The sequence below is a fragment of the Falco cherrug genome, chromosome 6, assembly GCF_023634085.1.
Source record: "Falco cherrug isolate bFalChe1 chromosome 6, bFalChe1.pri, whole genome shotgun sequence".
Taxonomy (NCBI): Eukaryota; Metazoa; Chordata; class Aves; order Falconiformes; family Falconidae; genus Falco; species Falco cherrug.
This window is the reverse complement of record NC_073702.1, coordinates 52,572,105-52,591,757: the sequence shown is the minus strand read 5'-3', so window position 1 is coordinate 52,591,757 and position 19,653 is coordinate 52,572,105.

Here is a 19,653-nt window from a genome sequence, read left to right as displayed (position 1 = left end):
ATCATGCAAGCAAGAGCTGATACCCGACTGCTAGGTATCGATCCACTTTGAACTGATGGCCACCATGGCTTGTGTTGACCAGTAAAATGAGAGACTGTGTCTGGAAATTAATGTCTTGCTTGTTTTTCTAATCCTAATTTGCAGAGGAAGATTAGAAACTAAAACCTACATATGGTAAATATATGGTGCCTGTTACTATAGTGGAGCTCCTGATGGACCTCTCTCCCTGGCCACTGCTTCCATGTGTTCCACGCTGGTTTCTGTCCTGATTAGCTGTCTCTGTCACTGCACAGCTCCTCCCTGCAACTCCTACGGGTTTGCCCATTGTGCCATCTGCCCTAGAAATGGGGTGCTTGGTGCCCTTGTCCGGATACAAAGGCCCATGCTGAGGGTGTGCTGAGAAAATGAGGTTTCTAGCCTCAGTTCTGACTCCATGGACAAAACACAGCTTCTCAAAGTTCAAAGCTACCATCATGAGGCAAGTAATCCCGCTTGCTCATGGGCTTAAATACATGTTCAGTGATCAGAGTGCCTACGGCAAGTTCAGGTACTCAAATGGACAATGTCTATTGTGTCACTTAATTTTGGCCAGATTTTTCACAGAGACCAAGAAGGTACTTTGGTGAAAGATGACACTGCTTACTCTAACAGGAATTTTTCCACATGCAGTTGAAACTTCTTGGACTGTTGTGGACAAACATTGTTGGTGTTTTAAGCAGAAGTAGGGGAAGAAGGCATTCTGGTGGGTTTTTATTCTTCTACCCTTTTTCCTGGAAATATCCCAGCTGACTTGGCTTAAAGCCTGATGAAGACTTCAGTCTGACTTCTAGGCTGGAAACCTTGTCACAAGTGCTTAAAGTCTGTCAGTGTTACAAAGAGTGAAACTAGCCCCTCAATTTCAATGTCTCCTTTTCCATTTTCTTTTTTTTCTTGAAGAAAAAAACCTGTTTGTATATCGTTTCCTGCCAGTTTGGCGCTGTCATTACACTTTACTGTCACCTCTGACTGCCTCTGCCACCTGTGACAGTGGACCTTTGTTTCCAGAGTAATTTGGCCTTTTCATTCCCCAACTCTTTTTTTTTTTTTCTCCAAAAATAAAACTAATGATGGAAGAATCCTATTTTAGCAGGACAGAGTCTCATTTACATCACAGCAAATTTGCATTAGCCCTTAACTTCTGCAGATTTAGTCCAGATTGATTATACAAGAATTTAACTGCTATCACAGTGGCTAAAAGACTGCATTGGTTGAATTTTTTCTTTATTCTGAAAGAATAGTTCAAGAAGGGAAGTTATTTATACAATGGAAAAACTCAGAAGGCTGCTTAGGATTATGTACCAGTTAACTCTGCAAATAATTTCACTCCTTGATATGTGCTTTATACTCCTTTTTATCTGTTGGGACTATGAGATTTTGTCAGGATAAGAACTGGAAAGTTCAGAGATGTGGCCACAATTCAATCCAGCCTTGCAAACCTGATGTTACTATGGAAATATTTAAATGCCCGTCATTAAACATGCAGGGAGGCTGCCCTGGCCAATTTATAAATTGTACATTGAAAAGACAAACTTTCACTGTTCCTCAGAAACTATTTCAGGAAGTTTTTGCTTGTGCATTAATTTGCTAGGACAGTAGCAGCTTAGTATTCTTCAGTGGAACTTAAAGAAATTAAGTGCTTGAAAATATTAAAAGGTGCTATCAGACTTGTGTTTTGAAATCCAGATGCAGAACTGAGAAAGACTTTGTTTGTATCTTTTGCTCACTACAGGAACAGACCTATGTGCCTTGTGTATCTTGAACGCCAGCCACTTTGCAGTTGTGAGTAATAAGAGGGTTTTTTTGGTTTAACCAGTTGATTTAGGGTTAGATTGGGATGCTTTTGTTTTGATAATGTACAGTTTTATGCCTTTCATGTTTGCAACCTCCTTTGCCTACTCATCGATTCTGTGTGCTGAACCTTTATTCTGCCAGCCAGGTTAAAACTTAGGTGCAGGCTACTAGGTTTTGCTGGTGTAATCAAGAGGCAGTAATCTTGCTGTTCAGCTTAGCAGAAGATAGATGGGAAAGTCTGGCTCTTGCTAGACTCTGGTATTTGTTGTTTTGCCAGTAAGTGCCTGAAGACTGCCGGACTGCTAGCTTTGCTACCCTCCATGTTGTTATTGAAAATACTGTAACAAGGAAGTATCAGAAGGAAAAGGCAATCAGAACTCATTTGTTTGAGATTTTTCCTTTCTGATTATGAAATTCAGTTACATTTTGAAAATAAAAGAAATACATACTTAGGCAACGGTATGTTAAACAGCATTTTTTCCTTCCTTGACATGTGAATCTGTCAGAGCTTTCAAAGAGAAAGCTCAGGAGGGCAAAATAAAATTGTTCTGAGTGTTACTGAAGAGAGTTTTGAGTGATGACTCATGTTCCTCCAACAGTTTATAGGTTATTCCTCATGCTGCTAGTTTCAGTGTAACAACAGTTATTCATCTTCTCCTGTAAAGTACCTCTTGTGAAAGAGAGTCTTCATCACCTTGTTTCCTAAGGTATATTTTGTCATTTACTAGAAAAAATTATATAAAAGTTCATGATTTCCAAGATATGCAAGATAGCATGGTTATTTTCAGTTGTAGCCTGAAAGAAAGGGGTCATATGTTTGTATTTCACTAAGAACTTGGGTAAGAGATCAACAGGTTGCATTTAAACACGGTCTTCTTCAGAACTTTGGAAAAATAAACACCTCAGAAAGTCCTACTATTGCTTACAGTGGAATGAAACACCTTAAAAATTGCTTGCTGCATCTTCCATTGCTCTTTGTAGACTGATTGACTGAACAAAACGAGTAATCTTAAGCCCATAAGTAAAACAAACCAGCATCAATCAAAAATCATTCTCATACACAGCTGTAATTAGAAATACACCTTTACACAGCACTCCCTAAAGCACAGGCTCAGGTGAGTGAGATTGCTACCTATTCTAAACCCTGGAGCCTATTAAACTGTGGATCTTTTGCAAATGCTTTGCCTTGTCTCTTACAAGCTGTTGCTAATAAATGCAAACTTGACCATGGAAGAACTCCTGATAGCCAAGATCCAGCATGTGTGTGGATGCTTTGCATACAAGTTCTCTTCAGTGAAAAGGGTGGAAATGGAGATAAACCTTGTCCACTGCTGTCCCCTTCCATAGCAGCCAAAGTGGCAGTGTTGTCAGTGTCAGATGAGATGGTCCCACCTGCAGCCAACCCCCATCTCCCCCATGTCGTGGCTGAAATGAAGCGAGTCTTCCTCAGGAGACTCTTGACTGTTACAGGTCAGTGCAGAGATAGCTATACATCCACTCTATTCTGGATTTTATCTACAAGAAAATCCCAAAGTAAAAGGTCTGTGCCCAGAAAAATGCCTCAGACTACTGAATCTGTTTTGCTGTCAATGACCCCTATAAAAATAAATTGCTTATTGTAAGGACTAACGCACCAGGAAAGCATGGTAAACCTTCCAGTGATTTTACTTGTTAATACCTTTATTGTTCCCTGTCTCTAATTCAACTAAGACCGATTATGATTCACCATCATACTACATCAGGTGTTACATGTAGGAGGATATGGCATGTGGTCTTGATTTGACTCCATCTACTGGAATTACCAAAACCCGTAAAGTTAAGCCATTGCAATAAGGGAAGTGAAAATCATGCTTCCACCCGCCAAAGTCACAGCTGCAGAGCTATTTTGAACAGTGTATTTACAAATCCTGATTTGCATAGTCCAGACAGCAGACCCAAGCACTGACCACAGCCAAGAGCCCTCCTTCTGTTTTGTAAAACCAAATCCAAGGTGAGTTCACCAAGAAAGAAAACTCTGACCTAGACAGAGAAGTGATAATCATAACAGCATTATCCCCAAATGAGCTTGACCTAGGACACTCACTGAAGCGCAAAGAGCACCGAGAAATGTTTGAGCTCAAGTGCGTGCAGTATGACGTGTGCCTCTGAGTTAAGATCCTGGGCTGGTGGAAATCAGTTAATGCCTCCTCAAGAGGAAAAGAACTGACATCGTACCTGAAAAGAATATCAGAATGTCGCACCCTAGGACTGACTGGAATCAAGAGCAGCCTGAGTGGATTGACCATGAGTTGCATGGCCAGGGGTTAGTAGAGGAAAATAACGATTCAGTAAGTCATTTGTATGCGTAGGTCTCACTGAGCTGGTTAAGCCATTTTGTTTCTTTCATCCCCTTCTCTTTATTAATTTATTGGGTAATTAAGCAGTGCAGTGAGATTAACAACAGAAATCCTGCTGTGAAAAGCAGAGAGGATTGAGCACGAATCCCAGGAGGTTTCTCATGAACCTTCAGAAAACCAGGCTCTTGATGCACTAAAAAATGTGCCTGTCCTGCACACCAGGCTTCTTACCTTCTTTATCAGAAACCTTTATAACCTTAAAATACAGCCTTGTAGAACAGAAATGAGTCTGGGAAACACCTGAAATCGGAGAGAAGTGCATTACTACCTGGGTCCTCAGAGTACGACTTGTCCTTCATACCATGGCACCTGGCCTAGAAACTGCAGACAGGTGTCTCAGCTATGTCCCCCACTGCTGTGTGTATCATTCCCGGCCTGAGAGGTCGAAAAATGATGCGTTCTCAGCTGGGGTTAGGTCAGACATCTGTATCTGTGGGCTTACTCTATGTTCAGAAATTATTTTTGAGCAGCTGCAGGATTTTTAAGGCTGCTTTTTTTTTTTTTTTTTTTTGGGGGGGTGTGTGTGTGCTACCTTATTTGGATGGCTAACATGCCTGAGCTTTAAAAAGCCTTATTTTCAGTCACCTGTTCAAGTGTTTGTGTTTTGACAACACCTATTTTAAGCATCTTCCTGAAATGGAGGCCTCCAATTCACTTTGGAAGACCCTGTTGTAGTTAGCACCCTTGCTTGTGTGGCTAGAAAGCTGCACATAATTATTAACCTAGGTGCCCAGAGTCAGTCATATCTTAAGAACTGGAGAAGCCTGAATCGTATAACTGATATTATCAGGGCTCTTCACCACACGTGCAGTAAGACTGGAACCACCACACACAGGGCAGGGTGCACTGCAGACATGTAGACCGAATGGCCGTCACACAGGTAGGCATGACATGTCCAGAATTGTACTTAAAGCGTGCTTGCTGTGGGGATCACATTTCAGGCCAAGGCCTAACTTGGCCTTGTTAGCCCAGGCAGCACTGCCAGCTAGGAATTACATGTGCAAAAATATGGGCATACTCCAGAAACCATGAATAAAGAAGCCACGTATTTAGAGGTTTCGCCATAATGTAATCAATGCAGATATTACATTGCTCTGTTAGATCGCCTTGGGAACAGAGTGGGAAGCATCCCGTTCAAAGTGATACCAATGTGTTATGATAATATAACAAAGAAAAAGAAAACCATTGCAAATACTGAATAAATCATAAGAGGCGGTTGAAACAGTCATTCAAATGAATGGCAAAGGCTTAGTTCCATATAAATAATGAATGGCTTCTCTTGTATTGAGCTCCTGAAGGAGATGGCATGTGTGTAAGAGGGAGTGGTGTCACTGTAGCAGAGTTCTGTTAAGGAAGGAGAGATGCCTGAAGGCAGGGTTTTGTCCTAACGGTGGGGAAAAAGTGCCTCCAAGTGGAGCAGGAGCACACACAGAGTTCTTCCCATGAGCTGCTTGGAGCTGATGCACACATTTGAAATGCCGGTGTTGGCATTAAAGGGTAGCTGGATACTCTTGGATAGAAGAGGTGCCCATGGCTGGCTGCTGCACAGCACCTTACTTGAGTCGGTGGGGTTTGCTGGTTTGTGGTAAAGGTTTGAGGGTGCCTGAGACTCAGTAGAGCCAGAAGACCTTTGGCACGGCACTGCTGAGGGCTGCTGTACCACAGTGAGCAGGTCAGGAGGGTGGACCTCCCCCTTGGTCCCTCTTCCTCTCTAAGTGAGCGGCAGCATGGCATGTACCCAAATGGAGGTTCACAGCAGCTGGAGAGGGCCCTAGGAGGTGGGCTGGTGAGTTTCCCATGGGTGCTGAGTGCCTCTGCACCACAAGTCTGGTCTCTCTGAGAGTTTAGGGGTGAGTTGCACATCTCCACTCTGCAGGTACAGTGAGGTCAGACCCTCCAGGATAATGGTCAATAAAATGTTGACTGTTGAAACATACATACCCTGCTGAGAGCTTTTGGCACCTGCACAGACATTCCTTCCTGGGTAAAGGAATTTAAGTCCCCCATGATTTAAGTAGACACAATCCTTCCAGGATCAAGTGGTAAAGATGGTTATTGCCACCATTTCCATGTTTAATTGAACTCAGCATGGAGCGTCACAGAACCATGAGTGTTGGTTGAAAGAGTTAGATCATAGAATCATAGAATAATTTAGGTTGAAAAAGACCCTTAAGATCATTAAATCCCACCCATTAACCTAACTGCCAAGTCCACCACTAAATCACGTAACCAAACCTCCTGCCTTGGCATGGCTCAGCCTCCCAAGTTTAGCGTGGTTTGAACATGCTTTGTTGCTTGGGCTCCTCCTCAGCACACCTTCCCAACAGTCTTGGGTAAGAAACACGTGCATGGGCATCACCTGTCAGCAAGGGCAGGGATAGAACTGGGCAACTTCAAACATCTGCGTAAGTCAGCCTGACTTACTTTTCTGACTTGTTTCTCTGACTTGTTTTCCTGAATCTACACTTCTCCTCAGTTGCTAGGTGGGAGGGTTGGCTGGTCCATGGACAGCTGTAGTTGGAAGTAAGTACTAATGAACATGGGCAGAGGAAACTGGGGTAGGTCATTCATGAGGAGAAAAGTAAAAAGGAAAGCTTAAATGTTGGATGATAGATGTTGGAGTATGGTCCTTGGCTGGAACAGGGTTACTAGGAGGAAGGTTTCCTGCATTGCTGAAGCAAAAGGGAGCTGAGGAGACTCTGAGGTGTCTCAGCATCATTTGGAGGATGTAAAAGAACAGGTAACAATGTGGTTTGTGCTAGTTCCTGCAAAGTGTGATATGAAGCCAAGTACCCTTACGGATACTTCTCCTACAATATAGGCTTTCTGAGATTAATGTGTTAAGTCCAGCCTCCATGTGCTGCGTCTGAAGGTAACAGGAGGGTAGGGCATTTAATATAACTGGATTTTTTTTTTCCTGAATATTTTTATTTACCATCAAACTCCCCAACTGCAATAAGGCTTTGCCTCCAATATTCTGGAAAAGCTTTGGATCCAGTTTAAGGAGGTGATTTGCCATCTTTCATCTTTTGAAATCCCTTGTGAAGCCTGCAACTGGATGTCTCAGGACAGTCGCACCCATGACCATGTTTCTTAGGAACAGGACATGACGCACTACTTCTCAGACTGCTGCTAATTTGCAAAGATATTGGCAATGTTCGTAGGCACCTTACTATGGACAAACAAGGGAATTAGAATAAATTAATAGATTAATTAATAGTCATGTTCTACTGCCACTACATGCAATCTTTGTTACTATGATTCATGCAAGTCCCCTGAAATCCATGGGAGTGGAGTGTGATTTGAAAGCTCACAAGAAGCAGCAACACAGTGAATGTATGCATATAGAAAAGTTTAACACTGCAAGAGTTTAATGAGGCCACCAATTAGAAATTAGACATATGAATCACAGCCTGTTTTTTCAGAAGCTAGAGGATGTTTGCATTTATAGTAGTAACAGCAATAACCAAACCAGAAATTTTGCTTCCATTGTAGTTGTTTAGAAAATAAGCAAATCTCATATCATCTGAATATAGAGTTTCTGTTGTTTTTATTTCCTCTGCTTAACTCCAGTATCAGACTATTAACCCTTGAAATAAAATTTTTACAAGTATTTTGTTGCTGCAGAAAACTGAAAGAAGGAACAAGTAGCCTGTGAAGAAGCCATAATGGTATAATTTTGAAAGAAACACAGAGTGTTAACTTCTGAAGGAAGCAAGCATTATTGCTTCTTGATTTCCATGCAATGGTAAAGGAATCTATATGACCACACAAAGGCTTGATAACATGAATACTTGAGTCATTGTGAATTCTATTACTTCTGGTTTTTAAAATGTGAACAATTCACTCTGCAGAAAACTACAACTTCTGTATTACATTTATCAACAACATTGTCATATAAAACACATTAAAGCATCTTAGCTTTAGAAAAATAAGTGCTAAATTTATATTTGCTACAAAAATCTCGAAGAGTTTAGAGATTAATTTTATTTGTGTTTGCTTACTATACCAGCTTTAATTAAAAAAAATAACACAAGAATATCTGTATTCATTGCCCTTAGAGCAGTGTTATTTAGGAAAGTTGTACTCAAAAGGAATCAGTTTACATTTAAAATAAAATGCTAAGTGAAGAAGAAATACAGCGTCAAAGTTGAAGTTGCAACTCTGAGTAAGATTAAACTCAAAATTAATGTCCAATTAGCCAATTGATGAGGATGTGCAAGCCCTTTGTAGGCCTCAGTAGTGTCCTGCCAAATAGATGGCAACATTCATCTCACTGAAAAGCAAGAGCTACCTAAACCTAGAGAATGGATTTGTGGTCTAAGTTTTCTTCTCTTCTTTGCTGTTATGGTGTGAAGAACTATACTTTCATTTGTTTTTCATTTTTGCCTTTCCACACAGAGGTTTCATTGGTTTGTGACTAATAAGCCTCCTGCTCTTAAGAGCTTATACACCAGTTTGAGAGTTATTCCTGATTTCTGGTGGACTTGCTGAAAGCCAGAAAGCGTTGTTGAGTTCACGTCTGCCTAACTGTGTGCATCTGACAATTTAACAAAGTGTTTTTTTCCTGTTAGCCACTGCCACTACAGGATATTTCCAAGCTTGTGCAGCTGTTTGGTGCTCAGTTCATGTGGAGTTCACTTACATTTCTCAGTGCAAAGGTTTGCAATAGACCAGGCCATGAAGAGGTGTTGAAACTCCCCCGATGATCCCCAGTTATGCCATTTTATCAATTACTTTCATCCCATAAAATATTTATTCGGCTGAAAGTGGAAATGTAGTTTAAAATCTTTTATAAGGACACAGCAGGACTCCATCATTTGCTTTTTCTTCAGAAGGTTCATGCCATGATGCTTCCTCCACATGTACTTTTTTCTGAAATGGAATCACTTTCTCAGTCAGGAGTCTTAAAGAACAGACTCTCTTACCTTGCTTAGATAGGTAGGTCTTCTCAGGATGGGCTTCTAGTATACAAGGTTTTTTCTCTATCAGTGCCCTTACTTCTTTCCCTTTGCTTCTGAAATGTCCAAATGAACTTAAACATTTACCTGAGTAGCAACAGGATGTCAGTTTTCTCACAGTATCTACTGCACCTTTCGACTAAGCTGTTGTAACTCCTATGGATGGCCAACAAACCCGTAATGTGAGCTTAAAGTCAAGGCAGATTGAGATACTGCAGCCCTACCAACTGGGTCCTTGGGGACTCACTTTGAAATTAAACTAAACTCATTTTAAATATGGAATTGTTTTATTGTGTGGGTGCATCTGCACATAAACTTTACATTGGGTTCTGAACAGCATATAAAGGCTTGCAAGAGATAAATTAGACTATGTAAAGCCCTCATCATTAATCAGGGTGCTAAACAAGCATGAGCGCTAGAGAATGAACGCAGCTGCCACTTCATTTATCTTGCTGTCAGAAGGTAACTCTCCTACAGAGAGAAGCTCAGAAGTGGTAGCTTAGGGTCTTTTGTGTCTCAGCTTGCAGAGAATATATATGCTCATAATAAATACATATCTACATTACATGCGTATATGTTTTTATATACACAAACAAATACACCATATATAAGCACATTTTTTGTACTGGTGTGTGTATAATGATGTATGTGTTCTCAAATAGTCCTAAATTCTATTTTTGAGCTGAGAAGTGAGAGGTATGCCTGTTTATTTCAAAGGAAAAATATTTACTACTTATTTCTGTTCACACTGAGTATTGTGACTGAATAACAGTAATCTTGGCTACAGTCTTACTGTAGCGTTATCTTCTGTGATAACTTTCATCAGTTCCCCCATCATGAAGATGTGATGTGTGTGTAGCTGATGTGGTAAATCAGAAAGTCTTTCATTTCAGAGTGAATATGTGATGCTGGAAGGAGGTAATAAAACCTGTTTTGTCATTTGCTTTGGAGAAACCCCAGGTAAGCGAAGTACAAGTTACTGAAATCTCCAAGTGTTATTTTTCTAGTAGCTTCTCCGTGTCAAAGATACATTGAAGACAAGCTAACCAGTGGCTTGTCAGATACTAAGTTTATAGGGCAACAGGCTCCAGTGGCTGGTCTTCCTTAGTCTGACCTTGTTCATGAAAGCAATAAATCAGCTAGCCCTCCATGTCTTTTCTATTGTCCCAGGCTCTTGGGAAAAGGATGATTGAATAGGAAGAATTAGTGCTGTTGCGTAGGATTTAGCATAATGGATAGATCATTAACCTTTTAAGTCTGGTGTCCTGGCTTTTGCAATGGCCTACCATGGCTGCTTCAAGCAAGCAAAAATCTCCATATGTAACAGGGATAGTTTGTGCAGGGAAGGGTAAAGATTTCCTGGACTGGAGTCATGAGAACAAGTTGTCTGTGAGGCTGGGTGGCACTGCAGCCACACTGGGACAGCAGTATAAAGTACACAGGCCTCAGGAATATAGACAGGGATGTGACACGTGTATGCCCTCAGTGCAGTGGGTTACTCCACACGGCATGACCAGAGCTATGTACTCACAGTGACCAGGGATAAGCTATCCCATGGTGGCATCTAGACCTCAATCTGAGGTATCTGAGATACCTGTAGCAATGTGCCTATGGGAATATGGAGCTTTGTATGGGCTGCAATACTCAGCTGGTTAGCTTTTGGGGGCATTTTCATGACTACCCTGCTAACAACATCTGATCTAGCTAGTTTGAAGTCCGTGTAAGAGTGGACACCTGATCACTGATGCAGGACCTGCACTCACTCTGACTGCAGTGTTGACTGCAGTCTTTATTTTATTTGAACACAGATGTGTGTGCTTCATGTGTGCTTCATGTGTGCTTCATGTGTGCAATTTGCTGTATTTCAGCCAAGGACTTGCAGGAGAAAAATACATCACCACCTAAGAGGACAGAGGTACTAATATGCAGCAGTCTGGTAGCTGATCATAATAGATACTCAGGTTACCATGCCCTTGAGTATCCAGGACATCTGCTAGAACAGGTATAGGGAGACCTGTATGTTATAGAGAGACCTGAGGTCTCTTTTGCAGTGGCAACTGGAGGCCAGGCCTCAGCACCTAAAATCTATTTGCTGCCCTGATTTAGGTAGCTACATCCTGCCCTAGATGTATGTTTACAGTGGAGTTCTATTAAAATTGGAATTATATGTTGGAATTAAATGAAACTTCTGGTCTCCTGTGTGACATTTGATCTGAAGGAAGGTGCTCAAAGGTACAACTTCAATTCCATCTGATCTTACCTCATGGGATGTGTTTCAACACTTGAAAACATATGTCAGAGGACTCAGTTCATCAAGGCTTCCCACAGGAGAAAACAGCTAGATGTAGACAAAGCTGGGTGGGTGATCAACCCCAAAAATACTCATCAGCTAAGCATGATCTTAGTTTCTGGTAGTTTTGATGAGCCCACACTGAAAGCATGTGTCTATAATATAGCTCATGTCTATGAAATTATAGACTTTATGGGCCAGAAGCTTTAATTAATATCTTAGCAACGCCCGACACTGATCATTACAATGCTTTGTGTGTCATCTTGCCAGCTGCCTACAAAGAGAAATTACAGACCCATTGCATTATACTGTTGGGGCCATGCTAAAATGTAAGGAAATACCTGAGGACTTTTCTACTTGGTTGATGTCATGATGTTTTCTGTTCTCGAACAACAATAAAGGTAGTGAGTGTGTCAGTTTGAGCTGACTTATACCTTATGTTCTCAATCTCATGGAAATCTCATAATGATATTTTGTACTTCCTCCTTTCTTACTGCATGTTACCAACAAGCAGCAATAGCCCAAGAGGTCAGAGCAACAGGCTAACTTTAAAGGAACTGAGAACAGACATAAACTAGATTCCAGCTGTGGTGACACTGCTCTCCAGCAAATCACATAGCAAAGTGAGGCATTTACAGAAGGACCAAAGCTGGAGACCAACTGGACTGCTGAAACTGCCTGCTTCAGAGGTGATCAAGTATCTAGCCAGTTACTTGACTGCCCAGATTGTGTGGGTGTTCACAAGACTCTGTGGAGAACCTCTGGGCATATATTAGGTACAGGTTTCTTTCTTAAAAATTGGCTTATTCATGTCTAACCCTGCCCTCCTGGCGTTTTACTGTTATTGCCTTTACATGGTCCCCTGAGCTTTGTTATCATCACACAGCAGGTATACTGTCACTTGCCCATCGCCTGACAAATCTCACCTCAAGAAACTTTTTGTGAGAGGTACTATTTCTGTACTACACTCAAGTCATGTCCTTACTGGTCTGGTTTTGCTGCAGTTCTTATCAGTTTTACTAATAGCGTAAACCCAAATCATTCAAACAGCAGCGAGCATCGCAAGCATCTAAGTTTCTACCAGTTATCTTCTGCCATTAGCATGTGTACTCGTAGTGTAACAGGTTGCACCCTTGGGAAATCAGATTTTCAGCTTCTGCTTCTGCTTTGTGGACTGTTAATGGCAGTGTATCGGGGAGGAGTTGAGGACCTAAGCTTGTCCCATAAATAAAATCAAAAAAGAAGTCAGAGTGTAGCACTAGCTGTATGGGGGAAGTTTGTCAGGTTTAAAATTCTCAGGTCTCCCACGGAAACTTCCTCACATGGGCAAAGTGTGAGTGTCAGGAGAGCAGAGGACTGTCACATTGTCACTCCCAGAGGTCTGCAGCCTGCCGGGCAGCGGGGGTGTGGGCTGCGCTCCCTCTTCCGAGGAGATGCAGAAGTTCAAGAGGAGAGCAAGGCTTTCTGCCTCTTCAGGTTACCGTGGGAAGATGGTGGATACTGTAGCTAATGGCCAGTTTTGAAATGCTCACAGAGTTTTCAAAGCAGGTTCTCGTTTTCAGGTATTCAAGTGATATGTTTTTCAAGCTAACACTCCGATGTATTCATCGCAAGATGCTCTGATGGGGTCTGCTTTCGGGCCGCGGCGGGGTGGGTTGTCTCCTCTGGAGACACCTCTCCTCCTCCTGACTGCTGCTTGCAGCGGGCTGCTAGTCAGCACATAGCTTGTGTAAGCCTTTATCTAAAAAAACTTCTGCAGTTTTGCCAGGGCTCCGTGGGGTAGGGAGACAAGTAGGGTTCACACATTGTGACATTCAGATTGCAGCATTCAGCACTGTAATATTTAATTTCTAGGCATCGTGCCTAGCGCAGTGTACAATCTCAGGTGAACCGCCTGACTTGCTGGAGAGAAGTCTCACTGCTGTTGCCATCTTGTTCTCATTGCCATACTCCCACGCTGGAATTTTGCTGTGTCTTGCCTCTCCTGTTGTAACCTGGCCTATTGGTACTCCCTGACTGCTGCTTTCTGGCCCTGCCTTTGCCTTCCTGGCATGCTGGAGAGCCTAGATGGAGCCTGAAGCTGTCCCTGCAGCAAGCTGTTCACAGGGAAAAGTGGCAGTGCAGGGCCTTCATCTCACCCCTCACCCCTGCTTTTTGCAGGACTAGAAGTCCCCGCATGCCGGAGGGATGCTGCTGCTCCCCTGTAGGTGCAGCCCTCCGCACAGCCTGAGAGGAGATGCTGCACTGCTGGCTGCTGTGGGCTGCTTGGCAGGTAGCCAGGGGGGTCACCAGAACCAGGCTGCAGCCAGGTGGGCTGCCCCTGACCCTGCTGGGCTGTCCCCAGCCAGGGCAGCCTCCCCCCCGGTGGCTCAGGGCACTGCTCCGGGAGGTAGGCTGTGCTAGCCAGGGAGCTGTGCGTTGGCTGGGGGGGCCTTCCGTAGTCTCTGCAGAAACATAAAATATCAAAATAATTATTAGTGCAAGGGAGCACAGTACTATGTGAGCACCAGAAGCACTGGGCTGTGAAATAGCTTTTTTCAATTTTTTTGTCTGTGGCCAAGGAAGTTCTAAACCCTTTCACCTTAGGTGTACTTTGAGTGTTTTAAAGGTAATGCTTTTTATTTTTCTTGTGAGTAATCTTCAAGTCATTTGGTATATGTATCTGTATTTACTCTGACAACTGACATTTATGTCAGGACTGAAAGGAGAATTATGTGTGAGGCAGGGATAGGGATGTAAACCAACTTTGTCAGATGCCAGCAGCCATAGAAAAATTATTCCTTTTACTGTAGGTAATAATACCAAATGTGGCTCACTTCCAGAAAACAATTCCTCAGTAGGCAGAACAGGCACTGCCTGCTCACTTCTGTAGGCTGCAGATTTCTTACAGAAGTGGTCGCAGCTCTTTGGTAGCCATATGCTCCTCTGTGTCTGAGGAGCCAAGTAGTGTGTCAGGTAACAGTGAATAACAAAACTAAATTCACCTCAACATAAAGTTCAGCAGAGTCAAAACTGCTGCTGCCTCCTGCAGTTCCCCACGTACAGAATACTGCCATTAATAGGAATCTGGTTTTAGTTACAACAGAGCTTAAAAAGTCAGAACATAGCAGTGGTTAAATATCTCAAGCTGTAGACTGAGGGTCCACATTTTTGCTGGCCTGAGAAGTAAACGAGTGGGCTTTTTCTGCTGAAGCAGAGAACATGTTTTTTTGTTCAGTGAAAACATCTTGCTGCTTTCTTGGTGTTTTCTTCCAAGTAGCAAAAAAAGGGATGTGTCTTTAGTCTTTCTAGGATGGACTCAGAGAAGGTAGTATCATTTCTGCTGCTGAGCCAGCCGTTCTGTAACTTTCTGCATCTTTTGAAAAGCAGCATGCCAGAATGGATATTTCCCCTTAAAATGCTTTGGCACTTATGATTCAGGCTGATCTTTAACCACTGAGCCCGCTGACTATGATATAAACTCTGTCATTATCTTTATTGCAAAGGAAGACTTAATGTTCAAACTAGGCACAGATTACTTTGATAATTATTTCTGTGTGATAGGCAGTGTCATAGCAGTCCAGTATTTGAGGTCCTCAGAGCAGAGAAAGCAAGGTCCAGTTCCCTGCACTGCCCATAATATTTCCAAGTAATCTTAGCAAATCACTTAGTTCAAAGGTGATTGGGTGCCTGTATATCTTTACAAACACCTCTGAATATCTTTATAGGTGGGATTAGAGTCCTTCCCTGTTTCACACGGGTACTGCAAAGATAAATACATTAAAAGCTTTAAGGCACTCTGAAACTAGGGGTATTGACATGACTAACTCCCATTCAGTCAATAGTTTCTGAATACTGTGTTCTTCAGGGGAACATGTTTCCTCCTACTTAGGAAATACGAACTCCGCTAGCCGGCTAGCTGTTTAAATGGCTATGATCTTCGTGGTCATACAAAGGCGCTCCGTGTTTCAAACTTTTCTCATAGCCCAAAAAGAAAGCGCACAAAGTAACTCTCCAGGAGTCTCCCAACTTGTGCAACTGATGGTGTTGGAACTGTGGTTGGTCAACCTTGTTCACACCACCGTTTACCCTCTACCACAACTATTCTCTGGTTAGGACGAGTTGTAGCTCTTTGGCACTAAGTCTCATTCTTGTGACTCCATGGATTGAAAGTCTTTCTAACACCATGCTAGAGGCAAAATGAGTACCAGGAGTCTTTAGAGGGAGTTATCAATATTTTATTATAAATGGCCTAGGGCATTTGCTGGGAAGACAAGGGAGGGGTTCTACCTGGTGACCAAATTACATTGGGAAAGAGAGGTACACAGTGACCATGCTCAAAATATATTTTCTAGATGTCTTTTCTGAAATGGCTGAAATTGTTAAAACTGGAGGGCCTGCCTGACTGCCCATCACCATGGCTAAGGGGACTTTTGATCCAGACAGCTTATTCATTGCCACAGTTCTGGGAATTATTTTGCCTGCATGCTCTTTTTCCTCTGAAGACGTCATGTCTCAGGGCAGAGCTTGTGCCTGAACCTTTTCCTAAAGCCTCGGTGATATGGGAAAGATAATTCAAATGATTCATTGAGGGATACTAGTTTGGAAAACACAGAGCATTCTTCCTGGCTGAAAGCTCACACGTTGGAGGCCTCCAGATGCACAGCTGCAGCTGTGTGGGGTGGAGGGTTTTCAGCTCTGGCTTCAAAGACAGGGAGGCAATCTGCTCTGCCTCTCCACAACTAGACAAGAATTTTCACTATGCTAAGATGTGGAAATAACTCAGTTGTTCAAGATACTGTGGAAGCATTGCAAGGATCCAGTGATGAGGTCTTGCTTATATGTTTTGTCAGTTTCCTTATCCCTGTCCTCAAGTCTGGGACTGAGGACCCCAGACTTCCCTCTGCTCCCCAGCCAGAGGGAGAAGAATAGCAGAGTAGCTGAAGGCCAGAGAAGTGATTAAGGCATTGCATTACTACCGTTTTACCACAGTATGTCAGTATAATTCCATATATGATGGTTCAGCCAGACTCTTCTGCATAGTTCCCTGGTTTATTTAGAAAATGTTGCCTTGGGGTTTGGGATTTGCTGTTGTTCTTTTCAGCTTGGTGTTTTTCCATCTGTGGGGATTTGGGATTTGCTGTTGTTCTTTTCAGCTTGGTGTTTTTCCATCTATGGAGAAACAGCTGTGTGCACTGAGTAGAAATGTACCAATTCTGAGAAAATAGAAGCAGACCTGTTTCAAGAACAAAAAACCTACCTGAATTTGTTTAATTCTCCTTTTTTTAATGCTCTTCTTTAAAGAAATAAAGGAAGTCCAAGCATTCATTAAAGTGTCAGTTCTGAAATGCACTTTTCCAGGCACAGATCATGCCAAGCTAGATAAACTTAGCAAATGCAAAGAAATTATACGTATGGCTGCAGCTTGATTTTTTTTCCCCTTGTATTTTTGAAACTGGGATTCTCTTTACCAAGGAATCCTGATTTTTCTATGGCAGTGGAACATTCACATCTGGTGTTTTTACACACACCATGGCTATGATTGTAGCCTGTGTCATGGCATGAAGTTAGCCATCGGATTGTAAAGGCTGGTTCAGGTTTTGGCACAGCCTATAGCAAGTGAAGAGTCTGTCCTGGCTTGTGCTCCACAGCCTCTCTGCAATAGCTGTGATACCACCCCAGACTTACTGTCATCCACACCCATTGTGCCCAGTACCACTGAGTAGTACCTGCTCAGTCCTTACCTAGAAGCTGTTGTTGCCATATGAGTAAATTGCTCGTGAGGGTTAAGTATGCAGCCCCCAAAGTACTGACAGCCAGTGCAAGGTGGCCAAGAGGGAAGAGTGAACCTCTCATTCTTTTCCCATGCTTGACCATTAAGACACTGTAAATAGCTCTAGGGAATTCTGTGTTCTCCATATCCTTAGGAAGTCCTAGGACTTGCCCTCACTGGACTGGCTGACTTTCTTTTGGTGAGCTTGTCTATGTTATTCTCCAGCTAATTTCAATTAAGGCTTTAAGGTTGATAAGGACATAATCTGTAGAAGGTCAATGCATTTCTACTTAAGAAATATTACTACTGATATGGTATATTCATTAACACAAGCAGCTAGTTTCTGCATTCCTTTGTGCCTGCTTTCAGGTTGCCAGCTGAGTAACATGGGTGTAATGTCTTCCAGTTCCTCCTTTTGACCCACTGGCTGATCACACTTCAGTCTTGCCTTGAAATTCATTAGAATGACTACTAGTGGCATTTGGATTGTGAACATCAAACATATGATTTTAGTCTTGATTGTTTATGGACGTACACCCTGTTCTGCACTATTCACCAGCTAATATGAAATGCAAAGTAGGGAGTTAATACCCCGTTTGCTACACGTAAACGTCAGTAAGCTGTCTTGGACCCCCAGGATTACACAGCAGAAGTTTCTTGGGAGTTGTGTCTGTTGTTTTCTTCTTTTCTAGCCAGTGCAGCAAGGAAATGAGGTGTTGCGAAATGTAATTTGTGAAACATGTGCGAAGTGAGCAGGAGCAGAGCCCCTGCAGGAGGGAAGGAGCCTGGCCCAAGGTGGGAGAGAGTCTTTGTTTTCATGTCAATGTAGTATGATATGTCACTCACTCCGTTAGCAAAATCACAGGGGTGTCATTAAGAAGAAGCAGAGGGTGACTGGAGCAACCTCAGCTGACGTAAGCATCCCTCTTAGGGCTGAAGGCTATGCAGACCAATGTCCCCTTTCTTACCTCCTGCCTCAGATCATGGCTGTACGCTGCGTTCCAGAAAGGTTTATTGGGCTATTCTGCTTTCAGAGAAATAGCACCTCACTGAAAGCATTCCCAAAGGTTACTGGCTGGAGTATGAGCTCTGACTGGATGTGTTCGATAAAGATAGATCAGAGCTGTGAAGCAAAATTTCCATTCCATTCTTACTCCAGGAAATTTAGACATGGCATTGGAAGTCTTACAGCCTGGAAAATGAAGGTCAAAGGGTTTTGACCAAGAGAAAAGAAACTTGTTCTGTTTTCTCACTTGAAAAAAACATAATTTCATGAAAGGTATTTTAATAAGTGGTTTTTTTCTCTCAGTAAAATTCCAGTTTTTCATTAGAAATATTTGCCTGGAAGTGTTTTCATTGATCCTATTCACATGCAGTGCAGGGGCTCATGGTAAATCAGCTGAAGCTTCTCTGCTGTCCATTTTGCCCTCCTGTTTGGCTCATTTCCCCACCTTATCCCATAGCATAACTGGCTATCACTGGACCTTGAGAGGTCACGTTTCTGGCCACAGCTCACCAGGTGTTGGGTTCACCAATGCACAGCTCTTTCCTTTGATCATGCTGATGGCCTAGCTCTAAAACGTTACTTTTCCTACTCATCTGGAAGTATCAGGATGTTTTTTGTTGTAATGATCGGTCATGGTAAAAGGAACAATATAATGTTCCTTTACATGGCTGCTGGCAATATGTGTTGGTGCTTTCAGCTGTCTTTAATACACAGCAAGCATAAAAATTAGAGAAAAAATATATCTTCCTCAGCCTAAGACATCTTGACCAGCTTTACTCCAGTGCATCACAGGTACTGTGTTTGCACACACTAAAGGAGTGCACAGCTGTAGTAGCTCTTGCTTGTTTGTGGTTCTGCTTTTCTTTTGAGGCGGTAGCACAGCTTGTAGAGCAAGTAAGCATATGCCTGGAACATATACAATAACAGATCTCCCTATGTCTGCCCGCTGGACATCCTAGTCTCAGGGCTGTCCTGCTCAGCTCTTCCCATTGCTTCTGCTTGATCCCCACCTCTTCTGCTTCAAAACTTGAGGACTCAAAGTACATTACACTTTATGTTATCATGTCTCCTGTTATTTCTAGAAATCTTATCTTTTTGTGGCAAACACCCATAAAGGAGCAACCTGGCAAGAGATGGTGGCCTTGTAAGCTCAGGGATGGCATTATGATACATCCTGTTGTGCAGCTGAAAGGATTTAACTTATTTAGCTCTTTTCTGTACTTTTGGCATCATTTTGTCATGGTATTTATCGGAGTGAAGCAGTATTTCAGCAGGTGAAAGAATCAGCTTCAAGAAGATATTTAGAAAGAATGTGCTATAAAGCAGTACTAAACTAGAATCTCATTCAGTTTCTGCAGTCTTTTCACGTTCACTTTTCAGAGTTTCACTCTTCCTGCTCCATTTTCCACAAGGTCGTT